The sequence below is a fragment of the Octodon degus genome, unplaced genomic scaffold (assembly GCF_000260255.1).
Source record: "Octodon degus isolate 3935 unplaced genomic scaffold, OctDeg1.0 scaffold00053, whole genome shotgun sequence".
Lineage (NCBI taxonomy): Eukaryota > Metazoa > Chordata > Mammalia > Rodentia > Octodontidae > Octodon > Octodon degus.
The window spans coordinates 2,834,642-2,842,108 of record NW_004524629.1 but is presented as its reverse complement, the minus strand read 5'-3'; the positions used below and the strand labels follow the sequence as shown (position 1 = coordinate 2,842,108).

General features: G+C 42.7%; 1 pseudogene; it reads right to left on the bottom strand.

Moving 5' to 3' along the window:
* Positions 1-1,441: 1,441 nt before the first annotated feature.
* On the bottom strand, positions 1,442-7,411 carry LOC101560215 (annotated as a pseudogene).
* Positions 7,412-7,467: the final 56 nt, after the last annotated feature.

Here is a 7,467-nt window from a genome sequence, read left to right as displayed (position 1 = left end):
AAAAAGGGAATGTAGGTCAGGGAGATAGCCCAGTGGTCTAAATGCCTGCCTGGCAAGCACAAGGGCCTGGGTTCGATCCCCATTACTGCATGCCATGCCTGTGCAGAGCTGGCCACTGAAACCAGGTATGGTGGTACCCACCTGTAATCCCAGCACTGTAGAGGCTGAGATAGGAGGATCACTGTGAGTCCAAGCTGTGTAGCAAGACCCTGTACCAAATCAATCAATCAATCACTCAATCAATCAATCTAAATATATATGTTAAAGGAGATAGCATGTAAATGTGCTCTTTAATTAAATTTACTATGCCTACTGGAAAGCACCCAAAAGACAACTGTGCTAACAAAGTAACAGGTTGTCAGAAATAGACTAAGAACCCTCCTTTCTTTCTTTCTTTCTTTCTTTCTTTCTTTCTTTCTTTCTTTCTTTCTTTCTTTTTTTTTTTTTTTTTTTCAGAACCGGGGATTGAACTCAAGCCCTTGCACTTGCCAGGCAAGCACTCATTCCACTGAGGCATCTCCCTGGCCCGTAAGAACCCTCATTTCTACTGGGGGGAACAATCTCAAAAAAAACCTCTACTTGTTTCTATATTTTATTTTGATTGTGAAGGTCAACAAAGTATTCTGAAGTAATTGCTGTCCTTCATTTTCTGTGACACATCGATTGACATATTTTATTTTCAGTAATGCTTACAATGGTATCAAAGGTATCCCTGTCTTAAACTGGAACTAGACTTTTGTAAACCACCTGACTTGATGCTCTCTGTGTACTAACAACCTTCACATTTTCTTTCATTCTAAGTAGTAAATTTATTTCAATGACTGATAGATATAATGGATTTTTCTCCCTCATCCCTTGCTCCTCTTGAAGCAAATTCCTAAACACCTTCTTAGTGGATTACCTGGTGTTTGGGTATCTTTCATCATTTTTTGTTTTGCATGTAATTTTTTATTAGATTTTACTCTTCACTCTTATACATTCCTTCTGTAGACCTGGAGCCCCCAGATGTTTCTTCTTCCAGCACGGGATGTTGAGTTCGACACCGTAACTCAAATCAAGCTTCACACTCAAGTTCCTTTCTGCCATACCACAACCATTGTGGCTGTTTCTTGTTTGGCTTAGCCACCTCTGCGCTTTTCTTGGTGTAGCCACTCTGTAGTCAAGGGCACAGTCCCATTTCCTGACTGCCATTCTCTAGAGGAGATTAATCCTCATGTGATTTGTGGTTCAACAGGCCTTTTCTGCCCTGCCTGCATGCCTCAGCATGGTCCAGTGTAGGCCCAGGCTGGTGTTTCTGCCCCAAGGCCCCAGCCTGTGCTCAGTGTAGATTTACAGCTCTCTGGACTAACATGCTGAGATGTGTCCACTGCTCTCATTCAATTGCTACAGGGCTTTCCACAACATCAGACACAGAACCCAAGGAAATGACAAGGCTTCTGAATCAGTGTCTCCCTCGGTGAGTCTTAAAGATGAGATTTGCATTAGGGGCTCCCTTTGGACGCTGGTAACTAGGCCACTGCTCATGAGTGGCATTTGCTGGAGCTGGGCATTGGGCAGGAGACTGCTGCTCCTCTTGAGAATCTTGTTCTTTCCATTCACTGCTGTCTACTATGAGCTTTTTCATTTTCATCCTCTCCTGTTTTGCCTATTGTTGGTTTTAGTAATTTGCAGAAAGTTGGATGATATGGGCACATTAAGGATCTTCATCTGCTATTGATTTTCTTTTCCTGCTAGTGTGACAAGTAGCATGGTTTCTGCAGACTCTGACTCTCCTTTCCCACTACTATGAGGAAGCCAGCTTTTTAGATGCAAAGGATAGTGACATCAGACTGGTGCACTCTAACATACTCTCCCCTTCATTACTGAAGATTTTCTAGTATTGTTTTATCCCGAGCTGAAATGACATCCTCTTTGTTTTCTCCAGGTACACACTTTAGTCTATTTCCTTTAAATATTACCTCTGTATTCTCCTTATGAACACCATTCTCCTTCTTGGACTCTGTAAGGGGATTCGTGTTCTCCTCCTCTTCCTCTACTCCTTCAAGAGCATCAGAACAGGCCTCTTCTTCTAGTTCATTTGCCTCACTTGCATTTTCCAGACTGTTCTGCTTCAGCTCTCCCTTCTTCTCCTTCTTCTTCTTCCTCCTCCTCCTCTTCCCTCCTCCTTCTAGTCCTCCTTCTCCAACTCCTTCTTCTTCTCTTCCTCTTTCTTCTCCTTCTTCCTCCTCTTCCACTTCCTTCATTTTCCTTCTCCAACTCCTTCTTCTCTTCCTCCTTCTTCCTCTTCTTTTTCCTATCTTTCTTTTCCTTCCTCTCCTCCTGCTTCTTCTCCTTCCACTTCCTCTTCACAAACATTTTCTCCTTCTATCATAGCATCTTTTGACTCTGTCATTTACTAGGCTTAGTTTCATTAAGTATTCTCATTTCAAATCATGTACCTGCCCAATGGATTCACCCTGAGAATTACAGAGTTTGGTTTTTGTTCTCAGAAATTCTAGAATATCACTGATCACAACCATATAGGTAGGTCGTTTCTCCAAATGAATGGTCTTTTGTCCAAACCTCCCAACTTTTTTCTACCAAACATAGCACTGTAAATATACAAGGAAGCAATCAAGTTTTTGTTTACTGGAACTTCTATCAAAGTACTGGCCACACATATCCAGAAAAATGCATACTAGTCTGTTTTAGTTACTTTTCTCACTGCTAAGACAAAATACCCAATTCCCAAAGTTAAAGGAGGAAAGGCTTATTAGGCTCACAGCTTTTAGAAATTTCAGTCCACAGCTGGCTGGCTCCCAGGCAGAGTGGCACATGGCAGGCAAGCATCACAGAAGAAAAACCGTCCATGGCAAACAGAAAGCAACAACACAATAGGGACAATGTCAGCTCTTTCTATCCTCTATATCTTATCCAGGCTACTTAAGACAGATAGCACTTATACACTTAATCCTAGTATTCTCTCTCTCTCTCTCTCTCTCTCTCTCTCTCTCTCTCTCTCTCTCTCTCTCTGGTGGTATCAGGGTTTGAACTCAGGACCTTGCCCTTGCCAGGCAAGTAGTTATTCCACTGAGCTATCTCTCCAGCCCCTAACCCTACTATTCTTAACCCTACCACTGCACCATGATTCAATTCCAGTGTCACACACTCTAGGTCCAGCCACTTCTGAAAAAGCCCCACTTATGACTACATGAGGCTTTGGGGAGATATGTAGATATAAGCCTAACATAGTCTAATTCTGAAAAGATACCAGGAGAATCCAGTGAACTTTGAGAGCCATCCAGGCTAATGATGAATGAAATATAACAGAGTTCTGACAGCTGTTTCCACCATTCAGAAATTATAAAGTTCCCCTAAGAGCTTAGCGCTCTTGATACACCTTTAATTAAGTTTAGGTTGTTCAATTCTATTTCCAATCAAATGTTATAAAACTCCATCTATAAACATAGATCCCAGCATCCTCTTGATACAGCACTACTCCCACTAAAACGTTGGTTACACAATGAATGCTATTGTATTTCAGATTCCAGGGGCCTATCATACAACTAATAATATAGTCTTTCACTTCTTGGTCCTTGCAGGCAAACTTTCGCATCATTCTCAATGTTTTTTCAGTAGGGACCTTAGAGAGATCTTTATTCAAAAGTCTCCAGACATATTCCTGGAAGAAAAAATGTTTCTTTTCACTTTTTTTTTTCCAACAGAAAGTAGGTCACAATAATAATAAGCATTTTCCACTATTGTGACAGAACTTGTGTCAAGGTTCGTCATGATTTGCTCCAAAAGTACACTGGTCCTCAGGTACAATTTTGAAGATCTAAAAAGAAATTATCCACATCTCTGGTAGAATACATACTGTTTCAATACGATGATGAGAAAAGTCTGGTGGAAGCATCTTCAGACCCTGCAGCATCAACATCTTAAACTTAGTTGTCCAATAAAATGAACAGTTTCGTTCTTTCTTTTGATATTGATCTGTTCCTTTTTTGTACATGAAATCTAAAATCCCCTCCTTCAGCATGGAGCAAAGGTCCTCTGCTACCTTAGAGATGCAGGGATGCAGTGTAGCAATCAGCCTTGCATAAAATGGTACCAAATCCAACCTTTGTCCAGGAACCATGAAGAGTGCTCAAGCCAACTTTCTCCTGTTTTCTTTGTGCTCACATTCATGCAAACGTTCCTTGCTGCTTTGTCTATTAGCTCTCAATGGAAGCAGTTGGGCAGCTGCTAGAGAAAAGTACCTACTGTGTACTAGAGATGAGATCCAGTGCTGGCTTCTTCATCCTCTTGTCCTTGTTCATCAAAAAGTTTCTTTGTAAGAACTGCAGCTTCATCTCCACCCTCTAACTTCAATCATTAATTTCTTGATTTCCCAGCTCAAGTTTCAACTCATCAGAATTTGATACCTCCTTGTTATCCTGTAGGTTTTTCTGCTTCTTTGGAATCATCTTTGTCAGACTCTTTGTTCTGACAATTTTCTTGTCTTTAGACAAGATGGCTGTAGTGAAAGCTATCAACTCAGTAAGGCTCTGAACAATTCTGGAGTTCCCTGACAAAAGCAGTTTTTGCTTCAAACTTGAGTCCAGAGAGCTAAAGAAGTTTTCCTCTGGTCCATGTTCTGGAGTGTTTGGGTATTATTATGAAGTTCTTTTTTTTTTTTTTTTTGTGGAACCAGGGATTGAACTCAGGCCCTTGCACTTGCCAGGGAAGCACTTACTCTACTGAGTCATTTCCCCAGCCCCTGAAGTTCTTTTCTTAACTGATGTCATTCTCAAGCTTCTTAGTGAAGCTGAAGTGATTCTTCTTTCTCTTTGAATAATGCAACTTCTCACTGATGTTTGTCTGCTCTTCCTACTTTTCTCTCTCTTCCTCTCCATGTTTCTCCTCCTCTTCCTCTTCTTCAGTTCTTCCTCTGCCCTCACCTGTGCTGCTGCTCCTGCTGTTTTTCATTCTTTGTCTTCCTTTTCTCTTTTCTTCCTTGTTCTTCTTTTTGGGCTCAGGGACCTGACCAGCCTCTTTCCTGGCAGTGACCTTGCCATCATCCTCTGGTTTTTCCTTGCTGCTCACTGACCACTTTCCACTGCTATCTTTCTCCTTGCTGATTATCAAAGATTCTTCCCCCACACTTGCTGCTGTTTGCACTCAGCTGGTGTTATGTGGCCATAATGAGCTCAAGCCTGCTGTTAGTATCAGTGCTGGGCTTCCTGGCACCAACTTAAGTGCTCTGGCCCTCCCCTTCTCTCCTTACCTCTTAGAAGTTTCTCATATTTAAGTGCAAAGAACCAAAGAATAGTTTCAAGAAACTGCCAAGAGTTAAGTACTATGAGGATACAGAAATTTACCAACTCATCTACTTTCACTGAGCCACAAAGCTTCAACTCAGGCAAACCTGTCTCAGAATTCCTGGTTCCAATCTCAAGCAGTCATGGAGACCTACAGACACCACCCAACTTTACCTCCAAACTTCCTCCCACCCATTGCTTGGATGGCAACCTGTCTTCACTTCCTACTTAAACTGTTGCCAAACTTCACCAATTTCTACCTCCTAACTCTTGGTAGAAGTATCTTACTAAACATAAGTTAGGTCTGTTACCGCAGGAGTTAAAGACAGCCAATATTCCAGTGTACTCCTCTGCAGGACTGGAAAAAGTCATTTGCAGAGAACAAGAGCATGGAAAGGTTCTTGCCAGAGGCTGGGCAAGTAGAGAGAGGCAATGGGCAAATGCTGCCCTAAGGATACAGAGTTTCAGTCAGTCAGGAGGAAAAAGTTTAAGAAACCTCTTGCTCATCCTGGTGATGATAGACAGCAATGGATTCTTGAAAATGGCTGAGAGTAGATGCTAAAGGTTTTATGCACAACCAAGTTAAGCATGTGAGGCAATACACATATTAATAAGCTGATCAGCCATTCCATAATAGACAGTATTTCAAAACACCATGCAGTATACAGTAAGCATGCACATTTTTATTTATCTAACTTTTAGTTAATTAATATGCTCAAAAAGAATCTCAGTGTTTCCTCTCCTCTGTGGATAAAAGTTCAAGGCCACACAAGCACACCAGCAGTAAGGCTGGCAGCATTAGCACGCTCAGCGGGAACCTCCCCCAGCACACCCCCAGGCATTCTGCACCACGTGCCTCAATGCTGTCTCTTCTGCAGCAGTCACTTCTGTACCTGGCAACTATCACTTCAAAACCAGCCTAAAGGCCACCTCCCTGAACTGCTCCAGAGTCTGTCTTTGTCTCTTTAGACTCCTATAGAACTCAGTTCCAGCCTTCATTAGAACACTCGGTGCTTGTCATTGTCATTGTCTGGAGGATCTCCTCTTTGGCTGAATCCATGGAGAGCCATGGTGCTTGCCTTGTTTGTGTCACATGTATGAAGGGGTCATGAAATCTGGAATTGACCTATTGAACATCACACCACAAACTCAAGGAGTCACCTGCATTTTTCCTCTTGCCCTTTGTAGCCATCAGCAATACTGATCAAAAGAGCAGGAGCCTGTCTCTGCCTCTCTGTGTCTCTGTTTGTTTCTGTCTCTCTGCTCTGTCTCTGTCTCTGAATCCATCTCCCTCCCCTGGGAGTAGAGTAGGTGGGAGAATGGCACCTAGTTCTTCACACTGAGCCACATCCCAGCCCTTTCAATTTCTGAGTGTTTGGATGGGATCTCCCTAAGGCACTAAGTTGCCCAGGCTGGACTTGAGCTTGCAATCCTCCTGGCTCAGCCTCCCACAGTGCTGGGATTGTAGGCATGAATTTATATTGTATTTCATCAAAGGAACCGGTGAGCCACCACCATGTTGTTAGAAGCAGTAGTCAGACCTCTGCCCTGGTTGTCCAGTGCCAATCGCTCTCCCTCATGACCTCTTGCTTCTGCTGGCTCTGGATGCAGAATCCTGTAGTGTCTACCCTCCCCCTCCTGCACAGGCAGTGGCCTCCTCACACCTCCTCACTGCTCCTTCCTCACCCTCCATCCTCTGAACAGTAGAGGCTTAGAGCTTGGCCCCGGGCTGTCTTCTCTTCTCCATCCAATCAAGTTCTCTTGGTTATCTCATCCAGATGCACAGCTTCTTGTCATTGTTGTTTTGAAGGAAGCAATGTCTTTATTAATCAAAACAACACAAGTTAAAACTATGGTAAGATACTGCTTTATAGCAGACGGGAGACATTGATAGATAGGTAGATAGATAAATAGATGAGAGAGAGAAGAGAGAGAGAAAGAGAGAGAGAGAGAGAGAGAGAGAGAGAGAGAGAGAGAGAGAGAGATAGCATCAATTCACGTCCACTTCTGACTCTAGTGTTAAATTAGTAAGATGAATTTGTGAAACATTCTAGTAGTTGAACAGATCCAGAACGTGCACATACCTTAGAACTCATCAATTCTGAAGACACCAGGTCTCCCACATACATGTTACTGAGAGGAAGAGAGAGAGAGAGAGAGAGAGAGAGAGAGAGAGAGAGAGAGA